Source organism: Puma concolor, chromosome B4, assembly GCF_028749965.1.
Source record: "Puma concolor isolate L17-30 chromosome B4, mPumCon1.1.hap2, whole genome shotgun sequence".
In the NCBI taxonomy this organism is placed as follows: domain Eukaryota; kingdom Metazoa; phylum Chordata; class Mammalia; order Carnivora; family Felidae; genus Puma; species Puma concolor.
Genome location: NC_141673.1, coordinates 48,291,072 through 48,308,199, shown reverse-complemented (window position 1 = coordinate 48,308,199; position 17,128 = coordinate 48,291,072). Strand labels below are relative to the sequence as shown.

The following is a 17,128-nucleotide window of genomic DNA, read 5'->3' as shown; positions in this document are numbered from 1 at the left end:
ATTTTTAAAGGAGGCGGACTGGAGTGGAGAAAATACTGGAGTCGGAAGGCCGGTTGTGTACGCTAGACCCCTGCACCCAAATTCCCCGATCCTCTGTTTCATGGTCTGGAAAATTAGGTGGCTGGAGTGGAATAACTGGAAGAGCAGTAAGGGACGCAACCATAGCCTGAAGATGCAAAGGGCCTCGGGGCAGAAAGGGTTAGTGACGAGTCTGGGGGTTGGTTTTACGGCGCTAGGCGGGAGAGGCCACGCCCCGCCCCGCCCCACCCCGCCCGGGAGGCCCTGGCAGCTCCGGCCCGCTAGCAGTTCCGGTGCCAAAACCCTTCCCTCCCCCGCTCCCCCGGAAGTGCTTTTCCAAGGTTCGGGCCGGAGAGAGGCCTGGTAGGCACAGCTGCTGTGGCTCGATCGGCTCCGCGTAAGGGCTCCTGCCCTGGTCGGAGCCCGGAGGTCCGCGGCCGCCGACCCGCGCCTGCTCCCTCCCAACGTCCAGGCCGACGGTGAGTGGCCGGGGGAGCACACCCGGACTGCCGCCGGCCGCGTCAGGGCTTGTGCTCTCGGGCCCCCGCTGCCCGCTCTACGTTGCGGGCTCGGCTGTCGGGGTTCGGGGAAGGGGCTTGACGACCGCCGACGTTCTCGCACAGTCCGCCGGGCGGGAAGAAGCGGGCGGCCGGGCCTTGGGGTAGGCTGGGCGGAGCCGAGGAGGGGGTTCCTGGAGCTGTTGTAGCCGTTGGGACTTCAGAGTGGGGATGGGCTGGGCCTCCGTCCATCCGACCTCCTCATTTCTGCTCCCCCAAATCTTCGCGCTGCATTTCAGATTTGGTTTTCTGTGTCGACATGGGGCTGGGAACCTGGACACCAGACTATGTCATGGTTCCAGTTCCCGACTTTTGCATCCTTTGGCTCTGTCCTCGGGTCAGTAATTAGCCTGGGTCCCAGGGGTGTCGTCTCCTCGGTCCCAGAGCTGGGCGATGCCTGTGTAGATGCGGGGGATCCTTTGCAAAGCTTTTCGTCCAGACCCGCCTAGGGGTTTCCCGGGATCGAATTGGACTGCTCTCGGGACCGGTTCTGGATACGTAGGTCAGTGTGGCACCAGCGTGTCTCCCACGATCTTTACTCACTGGAAAGCTTGCTCAAGCTGTTGTTGAAGTCACTTAGAAAAACAACTTGCTCGAGCAAAGTCAGTAGTTGAGATGAGTTCCCTTTTTTCTTGCAGGCTTAAGGATGCTGTTCTCTAATATGCACTCCTAATTCTTGTGGCCATCTGAAGTCACAGTTGAACGATGAGTTCAGTCTGCGGTTATTGCATGAATTAATTGCAGAGGGTTGGCGAATTCTTGTATCCCCTCTTTCCCGAAGTTTGTATGCCTTCATATTTGGAACTGTCATTTTCCTTAACCTTTAAAGAAAAAAATTTTTTTCTCAGTAACTCCATCGGGGTTCCGTATACTGTTGCAATTGTGCTGCATTGCAGAGGGTGCACACAGGTGGGCAGAGGGGTTTCCTGGGTGTGTGTTTTTAACCTATATTTTGAAGTGTTTACCTCCGACAAATTGAGAGTTTCCTAGAGGAGGAGAAAGTGATGTAGGTAGTTTTGTTTTTGTTTTTGTTTCTGTTTTTTTTAGTGAACAGATTTTATATAATAAACTGCTGGAAGGTTTGTAGGAGATAAGGGTTTTCCACACTTAATAGTGATTTTTAAATTATCACAAGAAAATGTGGTTACTGCAGGTTGTGGCTGTCTGCAGATGACCAATGATTTTGCAACGCAAGTATACACAAAACCAGCTTTGTGAAACCAGTGACACTTTGCTGCATTTCTCATCTTGTGCTTATATTAGGACATACACTGTAGTTTTTTTGGGACTTACCTCATTCTCCTCCCACTACTGGAAGGGAAGGTAATATCATGAATTAGGGAAAGTAGACTGAAGTGATAAGTTTCAGTGAGCTCTCCTGTGGACAAGAACATTTATTTTAGTGTTGTTGATTTTCAACAGGCATAGGGTGGATGATTTTTTAAAAATGGTTTCTTTTATTCCTTTATTGATTGGTCAAAGGGTGGATGGTTTTTAAAGTCCCTGGAAAAAATTGTGGAGGGAAGATTAGTTGCCCGTGTTTTAGATAGGAACTCTAGATTCTTAGTCATTTGAAGTACTTAATTGTTTAGAGCTTCTGGTTGGAATATTGGAATAAAGAAAATCTGCAAAAGGAGTCAAGTTAGACATGATTCTGAATCCATACTGAGAGTATGATAGCTAATGTGTTTAGAAGGGAAGTATGTAAAGAATTGTAAGAGCAGAAGAAGGTAATTGGGGAATTTCAGGTGCCCTTAGGCACTGTAAATTTTATTATGTTCAAGTTCATTCAATAGATATTAAACATTTACATTGTAAATTTTATTGTATTATTCAAGTCAATTCATTGGATACTGAACTTTTGCTGTTAGGCATCAAGCTATGTCAGGCAACCATGTAGGAACAAATAAAGATATGGCCAAAAGCATTAAAATTCATGTTTTGGCAGTAATTTCCTGGGATGTGTCAGAAATCATGAAGAGGTGAATTCAATTGTTAGGCATATTAAATTTTTTCTAATGGGAGGTGGGTGTTGTGTGTTTCATGAAAAACACTGTTAGGCATTATAGTATACAAAGATTAAGTTTTTGGTCTTTATGAATTTGAAGTCTAGAAGGGGATGTAAGATATCTGTATAAAAATATGTAAATGCTTACTGTGTGAGTGGTTTGACCCAAAGTTTGGAATTCTATGAAAGGAAAATTGGTTCATTTTTAACTGGAGTAATCAGCTAAAAAGTGGAGGTTAATAATATTTATGAAGGTAGCTCTGAAGCTGTTGAACGCTTAGCACTATGCTTTACGCTCTTGGACTCACGTACATTTTCTAAGTTTCACAACAACGTATAAGCATCTTTCTTAATCATGAGGGCAATACTCAAATATCTTAAGTTGCTGAGTCTCCGTTTGAATCCAGGTCTGCCTGGCACCAAAGCCCGTGCATTTCAACTATATCATGCTGCCTCCCAATAAACTGGTAACCTGATTTTACCACTGCAGAGGGTAAGACTTTGCTAAGACAAAAATTTAGGGGTTGGTAGTAGGTGGATGAAGAAGGCTTTTCAAATAAAGGGAATGAGGTAAGCACAAGTGGGAAAGTGGAGGTGGGAAAGGCCATCGTATACACAGAGAAAAGTTAGTGGACAGATTACTTAGAATATAGGGTTGATTTTTGGAAATGAGAGATGCGGTTTGAAATTTTAACTGGGGCTGGATTGAGGAACATATTTAAATGCTGTATTTAGGAGTTAATGAGAAACAACGAGGTCTAATAGTGTCATATGTAAAATGGTTGTAGAAAGCCAACTTTCAATATACATATTGGTCAAGGGCAGTGGCATTGAGATGGGGTGGGGGGAGGAGCAATTGTTGGGGGAAGGTTGGGGGGAACTGGAAGTTGAAAATTATACTCATTTTGAGTATGGGTGATGGTGATGGTGGTACTGTTATTAGAAATCTAGGCAAGGAGGGGCGCCTGGGTGGCGCAGTCGGTTAAGCGTCCGACTTCAGCCAGGTCACGATCTCGCGGTCCCTGAGTTCGAGCCCCGCCTCAGGCTCTGGGCTGATGGCTCGGAGCCTGGAGCCTGTTTCCGATTCTGTGTCTCCCTCTCTCTCTGCCCCTCCCCCATTCATGCTCTGTCTCTCTCTGTCCCAAAAATAAATAAACGTTGAAAAAAAAAAATTAAAAAAAAAAAAAAAGAAATCTAGGCAAGGAGGTGCATAGTGTGATCAGTTTTGAATATGTTGAGTTTTTTATGTACTTGCAAAACACTGGAAATGCCCAGAGGCTTTTGGGAATGTGGGTTCTTAGTTCATGAGAGAGGTCAGTGCTAGGCATATATTAAATATGGGTGTAGAGGACAATACAAATAGATGCACTTGTTGAATCTGTATAAGGAGATGAAAGAGCCAGGGGAGAGTTTATGAGGGAAGAAAAAAAAGTGAACCTTTATTTGAGATGGCATCTGTTTAAAACAGGAGGAAAATAAATATAGTCTGTATTGTATTCTGCTCCCTCTCATTGCAGATTCAGGAGTACAAAGAATCTGATCATTGAAAATCCAGTCGGGAAATACAGTTTTTTTGCCATTGCTAGCAAGAATATTATGCTACTGTTACCCCATTTCATAGAGGATGAGTTATTTCAGAGTCATTTGTTCCAGAGTGTTAGGCTTTGATTACTGAAGAGCTGTTTGGTCTTTTCTTTTGGGCATTTGCTGGCAAGTGATATGTGAGGATTTGGAAGCAAATCTCTGATAAGTATTCTGTTTATTTATGTGTGTGACTTTTAATTTTGATTTCGGTATCAAGAGTCTCTGAATATTCAAATATATTTTTGTGCCTTCCTTTCCTACTGGCTGCTAATAGTGCCTTTTATAGAAAATGGTATTTAATTACATACTTTTTTTTTTTTTTTAAATTTTTGACGTTTTATTTTTTGAGAGGGAGAGACAGAGCATGAGCAGGGGAGGGGCAGAGAGAGAGAGAGGGAGACACAGAATCCGAAGCAGGCTCCAGGCTCTGAGCCGTCAGCACAGAGCCCGACACAGGGCTCGAATCCATGAACGTGAGATCGTGACCTGAGCCGAAGTTGGAGGCTCAACTGACTGAGCCACCCAGGCACCCCTAATTATGTATTTTTTTTCCAACTCTCTTTTATAAGTACTTTTGATTAACATAAGCAGTTTTGTCTTTAATGTTCTGATTATTCTAGAGGGATAGAATTGTAAGATACTTTTATCCATCACGTAATGATACATATATAAAAACTATGTATTTTTATTTGGGAACTATTTAAGTACTATAGATTTTTAGAATTTCCTGTAGTTTTCTGTTTAGATACTTAAATATGGGGAACCTGTGTATTAATGTGTAAAAAATTGTAATAGTTTAAGGAATGAGGCTTAGAGTTGTAACTTTATGAGGGCAAGTTTATTATTTTTAGACTGAGTAACCATGGACGTGCTTATTTCCTTCTTGAGGATTAATATATCCCTTTTGTTTTTGAGGAATATGTTTTTTTACTCTATCAGGCTCTTGGGAATGTCCTAAGAGTCCTGCGTCAGTGTTGTTGGAGGCAGGGGGGTTTGTGTGTGCTTTGTCTGGGCTGGTTGGCTTAGTTGCAGTGAGCCTGGTATTATTGAGGCAAAGGTCAGGAGTTCCATTTAGCTTTAGTCTGAGTGATGGCCAGGGAAGTACACCTCTAGCCAGCTGTCTTGGAAATTCCTCAGTTGTCATTGGTCACAAAGGTGACTGGATTAGGATGGATCTTTGTACCACTGAAAGGATATTAGCGGAAACTTAGCATAATGGTTAGTAACTCTGACTCTGGAATTAGACAGATCTGTGTCAAAATTCTTGGTCTGTGACGTTGGGAGAGTCCCTAAACCTCTCCAAGCCTCTATTTCCTCATTATTGAATAGGTTAATATTTGGTTTGGGCATGTCCTACCGTTGTTTTCTTTTTCCAAGTGGGAGTTAGCTGCTTAGACCTGTGGTTCCCTAGTGCTGGACTATGAAGTGTAGTCCGTGAGAGTTCTCACTTGTCTGAAATGAGAATGAGTTAGCTTTTCATAAAACTAGATCTGTTGAATTTAAAAGACAGTATTTTTTTTTCTAAAAGTATCTTTTACCATTTCTGATGTAAACATATTAGTTCTTTTATGAAATAATGCTGGTGGTAATTGACAGTTATTTTCTTTTTAAATGTTCTTGTCAAAATAATAGTTGGCAACTCAATGCATGTCCCCCAGTTTTATTGTTTTTAAGATTATGCGTGTCCCCCCAGATGTTATTGTTTTTAAGATTATGGTTCTGTGAGATTTGAAAATCTTGGCTTAAACAGAACCAGGGAATTGGGGGAGATTACTTATCCAATATACTATACATAGTCACGTTAGGTTTGGGGTACATTCTACCCTTCCATTACCCAATAGGGGCTGTATTTTGATTCTCACCACCGCTGAATTTAATGTTGTGAAGTTTTACATGAAGACCTTCAAGGAGCAGTTCAGATTATTTTCAATTCAGACAGGTTGCTTCAAATTATTTAAAGCTGTATTTCCTAACCAGAGTCTCGAGAGGAAACTGGTAAACTATGGGGGCTGTCTGGGGGTGCTGCTCTAAGACATTACTCTGTTGATTAGCCAACAAGATAAATATCTAGCCTTTGACATAGTGAAGTAGTAGAAATTGGCTTTCCTTTTCACCTCTTCTGCAGGGAAGATCTTTGAAGCTAGAGTACAAAAAGCTTTTTTAATATAGCAAGTAAACCTTGTACAAATATCAGTATTCAAAATGCTTTCTAGAGAAAGAATAGTTCAGCACTTTGCATAATGGGTTATGTAAGTGGAGCCACAGAAGTCCTCCTGGGGACACAAACCAATTATTAGCATAAGCACTATTGAAATTACATTCAGTTGTCTTGATATGGGAGGTGTTTTTACTCCCCTCGTTCACTTAGCACTGGGGGGCCGAAAACTTAAGGTGCAGAAGCCTAAATGACTGTTAAATTAAGGCTTAACATTGGTTTCCTTTTAGTGTTTTTGGATAGGTAATTTTAAGAATTGCGAGTGCTATAGAAATACTGAATATGTGTTAGAATACCTAAAGGAAAATGTTCAGGTTAAGTTGAAATAGCTTAGGCCCTCTGTCTTTTAATGTTAAAGGAAACTGGAGGTTTGTTGCTTTAGATATTAAGGATGTTATTGTTTTATAGAGTTTTGTTGTATATCATTGTTTCTGGTAAGTAAAAGACTCGTATAGAATTCGTTTATTTATTTATTTATTTTTTCAACGTTTTTTTATTTATTTTTGGGACAGAGAGAGACAGAGCATGAACGGGGGAGGGGCAGAGAGAGAGGGAGACACAGAATCGGAAACAGGCTCCAGGCTCCGAGCCACCAGCCCAGAGCCCGACGCGGGGCTCGAACTCACGGACCGCGAGATCGTGACCTGGCTGAAGTCGGACGCTTAACCGACTGCGCCACCCAGGCACCCCTAGAATTCGTTTATTTTAAAAATGTTTACATTTTTCCTTGGAAATACTCCTGATGGCAGAAATGAATGGTATGCTCAGAAGTCTGGAGAGGTAGCCCAAAGAGTCCTGCTCTAGGTAGAAAACTTCATGATTCCTATAAAAATTCACATGAATTTCACATTTTGCTATTTTATGTAGATGTAAACAGTATTTTAAAGCACTGTCGGCTAAAATTGGTGCCCCCCAAAAGGAGCGATATGTTCATCCTGGGGAGTTTCATATCCCTATGACATGGCTTGTTTAGTAGCAACTGTGCTTAACCATTTATTTTTGGCTCATAAAAGAAAATGCTGTGTTGAATGCTTTTTGGTGGGACATGGGATTGTGGGCAATTATTGACACTTTATAGGTTTTTAACAAACATCAAACGGTTTTGAATACTACTAAGAAGCTGTAGTTTCATAGAAATAAAATGACTTTAAAAGGAGATTTAATCAATTTTAAGATGTTCTTTTATATTTTAAGATTATTCAATTATCAACATATTTCTAGTTTTATAAAAAATATCGCAGCAGTGTCTAATTGAACTTTCTGTAATGATGGAAATGTTCTAAGTCTGCTATTCAATATAGTGACCCTCATATTCCTACCAAGCACTTAAAGTGTGTCTAGTTTTATAGAAGAACTTTTAAATTTTATTTAATTTTAATTTAATTGCGAATAGCCTCACTTGTGGCTAGTGAGTACTGTGTTAGTGCTGCTCTCAAGGGTTAGGAAGCCCAGGAGAAGGGAGGTTAGAAATCTTTCTGCCACTCCTCAGCTCAGTTATAAGCCAAGATTAGGCACTTGGTAAGTGTTTCTTAAATGAAATAAAATTTTTATTGTTTCAATTTTTTTTTTTTCTTAATTTGAGAGAGAGAGAGAGAGAGAGAGTGCGAGTGAGTGGGGGAGAAGGGCAAAGGGAGAGGGAAAGAGAATCGTAAGTGGGCTCGGTCCTACAACCTTGGTATTGTGACCTGAGCCACAATCAGGAGTCTGAGGCTCAACTGACCGAGCCATCGATGGGCCCCCGTTGTTTCAATTTTTAAGACCAAAGTTTGTGAAATAATCTATTATTTTTAGAGAGTGATCACTAGTCTTGATTATTTTCTTCTGTGTTAATTTTTAAATTTCACTTTTATTACAAGAGTATACAGTGTACTGAATGTACAATTTAAATAATTATACAGTTGGGGCGCCTGGGTGGCTCAGTTGGTTGGGCATCCGACTTCAGCTCAGGTCATTATCTGGCAGTCTGTGAGTTTGAGCCCCCGTGAGTTCAAGCCCCACGTTGGGCCCTGTGCTGACAGCTCAGAGCCTGGAGCCTGCTTCTGATTCTGTGTCTCCCTCTCTCTGGCCCTCCCCTGCTCACACTCTGTCTCACTCTCTCTCTTAAAAATATATAAACATTAAAAATAGATAGATAGATAGATAGATAGATAGATAGATAGATAGATAAACAATGAACTACCACTAACTAGCTGGAAAAATAGAACGTTGCTAGTATCTTTGGAGTCCCTTTATACTCCTCACCATTTGTATTCTCTGACATGTGTTCTAAGTCACCACCATCTAAATTTTGTTAATCGTTCCCTTTTCCTTTTTATTTTAACGAATTAAAAAAATTCATTTCCCTTTATTCCAGTTTGGAAGTTAAATTTTATGTAGTTTTCCTTTATTTTAGTTTTTCCTTAATCCCAACAAATTAGATATTGTTTTAAACACTTGCTTTAATTTGCCTCTGTATTTACAAATGTCTTTGCTCATCATTCCCATTTGCATCTCAGACCTCTTGTCTGGGATCTAAGACCATTTTGTCTCTGCCTGAAACATATCCTTTACAATTTTCTTTAGTGAGGGTCTGTTGTTGGAAAACGTTTCATTTGTTTGAAAATATATCTAAGTCTCATTCCTGAAGATGGGTTTTTCTGAGTATGCATTCTGTGTTAGCATTCTTTGTTCATATAGCTCTTATTCCATTCTCTTCTGGCTTCTGTTGCTTTGAAAAATCTGTAATCCATCTAATTGCCATTCTTTTACAGATACCTGTTGTTTTATTATAGCTATATTTAGAATATTTAGAATCTGTTTTGCACACCGTATTTGGGTATGTCTAGAAGTTGATTTCTTTTTATTTATCATGCTTGGAATTCACCAGGCCATAGAATCTGAGGAGTGGTCTCTTGCAAAAATTTTGGAGAACTTTTGGCCATTTTCTCCTCAAATTTTATCTTCTGTATTTTTTTTATCTGGAACTTGTATGGAAGTATACTCAGTCTTCTTACTCTACCCTCTATGCCTCTTAACCTGTCATATTTCATTTTTTATATTTCATATTTTCCATTTCTTTATCTTTCTGTGTTGTGTTCTAGACAGTTAGATCCTTTCTTCCAGTTGGCTAATTCTTGCTTCAGCTGTGTTTAACCAGTTTATTGAATTAAGAATTTTTTTTCACTTTATTTTAACTATGATATTTTTATAGTAAAATATACTTACCACTTTAAACTTTTATTTTATTTTCTTAAAGTACTTTTATTTATTTTGAGAGAGACCGCACAAGTTGCAGAGGGGCAGACAGTGAGGGAGAGAGAGAATCCCAAGCAGGCCCCACATTGACGTTGTGGAGCCTGAGCCGGGGCTTGAACTCATGAAACTGTGAGATCATGACCTGAGCTGAAAACAAGCATCAGATGTTTAACTGACTAAGCCACCCAGGTGCTCCTAAACTATTTTAAAGTGTTAGTTCTGTGATGTTAAGTACATTCACTAACACCACTGTCCATCTCCAGACCTTTTTTTTATCATCACAAACTGAAACCTGTGCCCATTAAACAATAATTTCCCATTTCCCTCCCTTTACTAGCCCCTGGCAGGAACTGTTATACTTACTGTTTCTATGAATTTGGCTATTCTAGTACCTCATATAAATGGATCATATAATATTTGTCCATTTGTGTCTGGCTTATTCACTTAACATAATGTCTTCAAGGTTCATCCATGTTGTGTAGTATGTTCATTGAGTTTAAAAAATTTTTACCTACTCTATTTTTTCATTAAGTTCCTTTTTAAGACTGCTTTATCCTTATTATTTTTTGGTGGTCTGCTTTTTCTTGGCCATGTTCTCAAACTTTTATTTTTAAAGAAAACCTATTAAATATATTTCTTTTATATTTGTCTGATAATTTCTATATCTGAAATCTTTGCATATGATTCTGCTGTTTGTTTTGGTGTATTAATTTTACAGAGTGATTCTTAATACTACTTTAAAATCATAGGTTAGGGGCGCCTGGGTGGCACAGTCGGTTAAACGTCCGACTTCAGCTCAGGTCACGATCTCGCGGTCCGTGAGTTCGAGCCCCGCGTCGGGCTCTGGGCTGATGGCTCAGAGCCAGGAGCCTGTTTCCGATTCTGTGTCTTCCTCTCTCTCTGCCCCTCCCCCGTTCATGCTCTGTCTCTCTCTGTCTCAAAAATAAATAAACATTAAAAAAAAAAATTAAAATCATAGGTTAGGGGCGCCTGGGTGGCTCAGTTGGTTATGTCCGACTCCAGCTCAGGTCGTGATCTCGTGGTTTGTGGGTTTGTGCCCCTCGATGGGCTCTGTGCTGACAGCTCGGAGCCTGGAACCTGCTTTGGATTCTGTGTTTCTGGCTCTCTCTGTCCCTCCCCCAGTCTCTGTCTCTCAAAAATAAATAAACATTAAAAAGTAAGATAAAATAAATAAAATTGTGAGTTTAGAGCTTATAAGTAAACCCCTGGTGGTTAGTATCTTGTTTTCTTAAATTTTGGTCAAAATGTTGTTTGGTTTATTTATGGTGTACTTTTTTTCCTTTGCAACTAATAAGCAACCTGCAGGGAGGTATCCTAGTGTTTTATTTTTTCTTAATGAAAAACTAAGTACAGTAATATAACTTATCTTTGTATAGTGCTTTCTAGTTTGCCAAGGATTTTTATATTTTATGATTTTATTTTATAGTTCTGGAAACTAAGACAGACATAGCGAATAAGAGGTAGCATTGGAATTTAAACCCTGGTTTACTTAATATTCTTTTTACTAGCTACACTTGCTTTTTAAGTTATTAGATAGACTGTAAACTTAGGGCATGGTCTGTGTGTGTCTTGTACACTGTTACACTGTCAGTACCTTGAACTTTTGAATGAATAAATAACGTAGACATGAGTTGCTCTCTGACGAGGGTCTTATAAGGTAGTATTGTTATAATCATGTTCTTATGTAGTTTATGTTTATATATGCATATAGATAGATATAATGTATAATTACCATATAATTATATACATGTGATTGTTGAGAGCTTAGAGCTTGTGTGGGAGAGGTTTTTGATGCTTTGCATAACTCCAGCTAAGATTTTCAGATCAAAAAGTTGATGGATTTGCATATAGCAAAGATTTGGTTTACTTGAAAATACTAGATGTTGAAGGGGTGTGTGGGTGGCTCAGTCAGTTAAGTGTCCAACTGTAGATGTCGGCTCAGGTCATGATCTCACAGTTGGTGAGTTCAAGCCCACAGCACAGAGCCTGTTTGAGATTCTCTCCCTCTCTCTCTCTGCCCCTCAGCTGTGTGCGCTCGCTCTCTCTCTGTGTCTCTCTCTCTCAAAATAAATAAATAAATAAAATATTAGGAAAAAACATTAGGTGGTGAAGGTTGGTGAGGCAGATTTCTTATACTAGTTCAGTTCTTTTTCTAGTTGTTAAACAATTCTTTAAGATTTGGTCATCAGAGGAAATGACTCAAGGTTTTTCTAAGGTCACTTTTTGCATTGATAAACTAAGATGTCATGTTGGTTAAGGTAATCTTTTGACCTGGTGAATTGGTAGAATCTGGGTCCTTTTTTCGCTTGCTTCCTACCTTCTATCTCCCATTCTCAGTTAAAGCTGGAAGGACTTAGGAATTATTGAATCTTGGCTAAAACATGAATTCATTCAATGAATGACTGAGTCAGTGAATAGTTATTGGGAGACTAGTAGGTATCAAGAGCCATGCTTGGCATTGAGGTTAAAATGGAGAATCAAGGTGGATGTGATTGCTATCATGTAGCACAATTTAGAGGTCATGAACTATTATATCCTTTGTCTGTGTTAGTCACTTAATATATTTAAATTGAATATATGTAAGAAAATCTTATTTATATCTGTTGAAACTTTTCTGGCAAGGAAGAAAATTCTGAGGACTATTGCTTAATGGAATATGTAAGTATAGGGTTTGAGATTCAGAACTATTCACTTAAGCATATTCTGAAAATTGACTGATACTTTCATTTAAATTGAAGCCTTTTATTAAAGCCTGACTTAAGTAAGTTATGGTTCAATCTAAAGTCTGCTATTTGCCTCATGTGGTTTTGTGAATAGTTAGTAGGCAGTAGTGTCTTGAAAGATATATATTTCATGGCTCATTTTACATTACTTTATCTCCCACTCCCTCAAAAAAAAAAGTGCCTAATATATATGTAAGTAGGCATAGGCATTAAAAAAAAAAAAAAACTTTTATTATGAGGTAGAGACTCATAGGAAGTTGCAAAAATAGTCGTGTCCTATATACTCTTACCTCAGTTTCCCCAATGGTGACGTTTTATATAGCTGTCATACATATGAAAATCGGGAAGTTGATATTGGTACATTACTGTTAACTACACTACAGACCATGTACAGATTTCATCATTTTTTTTTTTTTTAATTTTTTTTTCAACGTTTTTTATTTATTTTTGGGACAGAGAGAGACAGAGCATGAACGGGGGAGGGGCAGAGAGAGAGGGAGACACAGAATCGGAAACAGACTCCAGGCTCCGAGCCATCCGCCCAGAGCCTGACGCGGGGCTCGAACTCACGGACCGCGAGATCGTGACCTGGCTGAAGTCGGACGCTTAACCGACTGCGCCACCCAGGCGCCCCAGATTTCATCATTTTTTAAACCTTGCATCTCTGTGTGTGTATGTGTGTAGTTCTATACAGTGTTATCCCATGTATAGTTTTGTGTAACCACTACCATGATCAAAATTCAGAACTGTTCCATCACCACAGAACTCCCGTGTTACCTGTATATATTCACAACCCCACCCAACACTAGTTTTACCATTATGAGAATATTGTGTGAATGAAATAATACAGTATGTAGCCTTTTGAGATGTATATTTTAAAACTATAATTTGTTTTAATTCCAGAAGTAAAATAACATTTCAGAAAGGTTAGACAGTGGACAAAACATAATTTGAAACCACCCTCTCATAGTTATCATTTTGGAGTTTTTTATAGCCTTTTTCATATGATGTTTTATATCATATTTTTAGCAAATGCTCAACTTTGCTTTTTTTAACTTAATATTACATTAAATATTTTCTGTTACCATCATACTTAATTTTTACTATTATAGGAAATGTTGCAGAAAACACCTTTGACCATATAGATTTCATCATATTTAGTTATTTCCTTAGGGCAGATCCCAAATGTGTGATATTAAGACAAAGGATATGAAGGTTTATTAGTCTTGAAACATTTGGTCAAATTGTTCCCCAAGAGGATAGTATTACATAGTATTACTAGTACTGTTTCACTGTATCCTTGTTAGATTGGATATTAGTGTTACCCCCCCCCCCCCCGACTTAATAAGGTGAAAAAGGTACTTCACTGTTCTAATTTTAGAGTGCATTTCTTTATGTAACATTTTTTTCTTTGAAGAGGAAAATTGATTGTAGTGTCAGAATGACATGAACTTTTAAAAATGTGATTTTGCTTTTAAGTAATTTAGAAAAGCATTTTCACATCTGTTAGTGTTCAGCAGTTCTGAGCAGGAGGTTGGATCACCAGATCCTTCTTCTTTACATTACCTGTACCTCCTTAGTTTGCAGGTGTTACCTGCGATGCCAGTTTCTGCATTGCTTCTCTCTGGTCTCTACCGTTCTCTCTTAGTTACTATCCTCAGTCTGGATTCTTGACCTTTTCCCCTGTTCCTCATCAGAGAGTGGCTGCTCCCTCCACTGGTACCACACCAGCACTTCATTCATTTCGCCCATGTTCTTGTCAGCTTCAAGTGCAAGGTCATGCTGCTATGTTAATGCATTACTGTGATGTTATCCTTATGGCTAAGTATAATCCTGGGACACTCTGGTGGCCACCACAGAAGTTATATGGCTAATAATGTATGGAGTGTATATAAGGTACAGGAACACAAAAGTAACAGAATACAAGGAAATTGTACACCTTTTACTTTTCTGTATGTTTTGGAAGATAGCAGTATTCTTAGAATAGTAGACCATCAGGATAATAATAAAACCCTTAAAACAAAAGTTTTTAGTTGAATGTTACTAAGTGCTACGCACTGTGCAAGTAGTTTATTTAGTCTTCACAATTTTCCCATAAATTTTGGGGGTATCTAGATAGGAAGATCACATACGTGATATGGAATAGGTAATTGAAAAAGTTGGTTAGCAAACTGATACACTGTTTATAATTTTAACTCAAATATACACTATATTCCTTCACCATTTTTTGGCCTCTGCAGTGTCAGTGTTTTTCTTTATGGGTAGATTCTTTGATTAAAATTCTGGATTGTCAGGGCACCTGGGTGGCTCAGTCAGTAAGTGTCCGACTTTTGCTCAGATCATGATATCACAGTTCTTGAGGTTAAGCCCCATGTCAGTCTCTGCACTGACAGCTCAGAGCCTGGAGCCTACTTCGGATTCTGTGTCTCCCTCTGTCTCTCTCTGCCCCTCCCCTGCTTGCATTCTGCCTGTCTCTCTCTCTCAAAAATAAACATTAAAAAAAAAAAAAAAAGAATTCTAGATTGTCTTTTTAACATAATCCACACCTAGGAGGCATAATCTATTAGATATCATAACAGTATCCATTTCCTATAGAAGAGAGAATTTAAGGCACTTTCTGTGGTTTTATGCTTTTTTTCCTTATTCTTTTAAAGCTGTTTTATATACACCTAATTCCATAATAACTTTTAAGAAAACAATTAGCCTTTGAATCCTTTTGAACTTTTCAACATAATTTTCAGAGAAAACCACCCCTTTTGCACTCATAATCTGTCAGAAACAGCTGGCTCTTGTTAAGCGTCCAGCTCATTTGTTGAGAGCAGAAGGGTGCGGACATGCCAAGAAAGTGGTCTACTTGGAAGACTCTACCAGGTGCAGGTGGTCAGCCTGTGGTGGGCATCAGGGAGTGGTTTATAGAGGGCTTGGAAGGCTTTATTTCTGTAAATTATGATAAGGTAAAGGCCTATTGAAAGAGTTTCTCCTGAATGAGCATTCTTTTTTTTTTTTTTTCAACGTTTATTTATTTTTGGGACAGAGAGAGACAGAGCATGAACGGGGGAGGGGCAGAGAGAGGGAGACACAGAATCGGAAACAGATTCCAGTCTCTGAGCCATCAGCCCAGAGCCTGACGCGGGGCTCGAACTCACGGACCGCGAGATCGTGACCTGGCTGAAGTCGGACGCTTAACTGACTGCGCCACCCAGGTGCCCCTCTTTTTTTTTTTAATTTTTTTATTATTATTTTTTAATGTTTTTATTTATTTTTGAGACAGAGAGAGAGCATGAGCAGGGGAGGGGCAGAGAGAGAGAGGGAGACACAGAATCCGAAGTAGGCTCCAGGGTCTGAACTGTCAACACAGAGCCCGACGCAGGGCTTGAACTCACGGACTGTGAGATCATGACCTGAGCTGAAGTCGGACGCTTAACCGACTGAGCCACCCAGGCGCCCCCTGAATTAGCATTCTTATTTCCATTTTATAGATGAGAAAGCTGAGGCCTCAGAGAGTTGAGTAACATTCCCAAGGTCAGGCAAATAATAAGTGGTAGAGCCCAGGACTTGTACCTGGAGTCTGTATAGATTCAAATATAGAGTGTCCTCTTAATTGTGCAGGCGCTAGATGCCTTGCAGGTCATCTGGTTTACCCAGTTCAATGAGTAGTCTTGGGTGGTCTTCAGGTCATGCTTGGGGGTCATGGTTTTACAATTATTCTACTTCTTGGGTCCTAGTTTCACGTTGCACTTTAGTATTTCTTTTGTACTATGTAAAAAACGAGAGTGCATTCCCAGGTGAAAATTAGGCTTATAATATTTGTTTTATTTGATATATACATCCTGATATTGGATGTGTATATTTGAGAAATATGGCTAAGATCTTGTGTTGTAACAGCTGAGGTAATCGTGAAATTAAACACTGTAAAAGGGAAAAGTGGAGTAGAGAACACAGACATAAACTTTTCTCTCCCTTCTGTTAAATTTCCTTCATAATTTGGGATCTGATCAGTCATCTTTATCCATGTCATTACTTGTTATTTCATGAAATATCAATTGAGCTATTAGGATTTAAAGAAGAAGATATTTTCTTGTAATTCATGGGTGTCTTTCTGTCCTCGCCAAGAACACATAAGCCTTTTGCTGATAAATGTTTGTCAATATTTAGAGTCTGATATGTATTTTTAGTTTGCATTTTGCTTTTCTAGAACAGAAAAAAAAACATCAAACAAACCTTAAAATACCCTTATTTCCATTAGTTTTCAGATGTTAGAGTCCAAAAAAGTTTTCCCACAAAGTAAAATGCATGTATTACAAAATAATTCATTGGGTTTTCCATTTTTATTACTGAAGACTATAACTACAAGCAGGGCTTCTGATCATTATGAGATAATTGGTGTTACCACATTGAGTTTTAATTCCAGCATTACAAATAGAAATTTTTTTTTTTTCAGTTAGCATAGAGAGCTGTATTTCAGGTAGTATATGAGACTATTAGGCAATTTTTAAACCTTGAAAATAACTTAAGGAGGTCTCAGTTTTACTTTAGGTGGTCCTTGACTCAAGATAGGAAACCATTGACATGAATTTAAATATGTATTTGTTTAGTTGTTGATCCCTGAGTTTGATATGATTATAATTAATATTATGATTAGCAGTACTCTTTGAGTGTATATCAAATACCTCAGACACTCTTGAGCCATAATAAATGTAAAATAATTTAGAATAAAAGTGAACATTGTCAGTTGGTAATATTCTTGTCCATTTTGTAAATGTCAAGA

The 17,128-nt window shown here is 39.0% G+C and overlaps 1 protein-coding gene across 3 annotated transcripts in view; it reads left to right on the top strand.

Annotated features, from left to right (window-relative positions):
* The first annotated feature begins 359 nt into the window (after positions 1-359).
* Positions 360-17,128, top strand: part of FRS2 (fibroblast growth factor receptor substrate 2) — a 114,026-nt gene continuing 97,257 nt past the window's right edge. For 2 of the 3 annotated variants that reach the window (XM_025926624.2, XM_086712830.1), the window contains exon 1: positions 360-497. The gene's annotated coding sequence lies outside the window, so the exon portion shown is untranslated. The remainder of the gene's footprint in view (positions 498-17,128) is intronic. The other variant, XM_086712831.1, reaches the window with a different exon arrangement.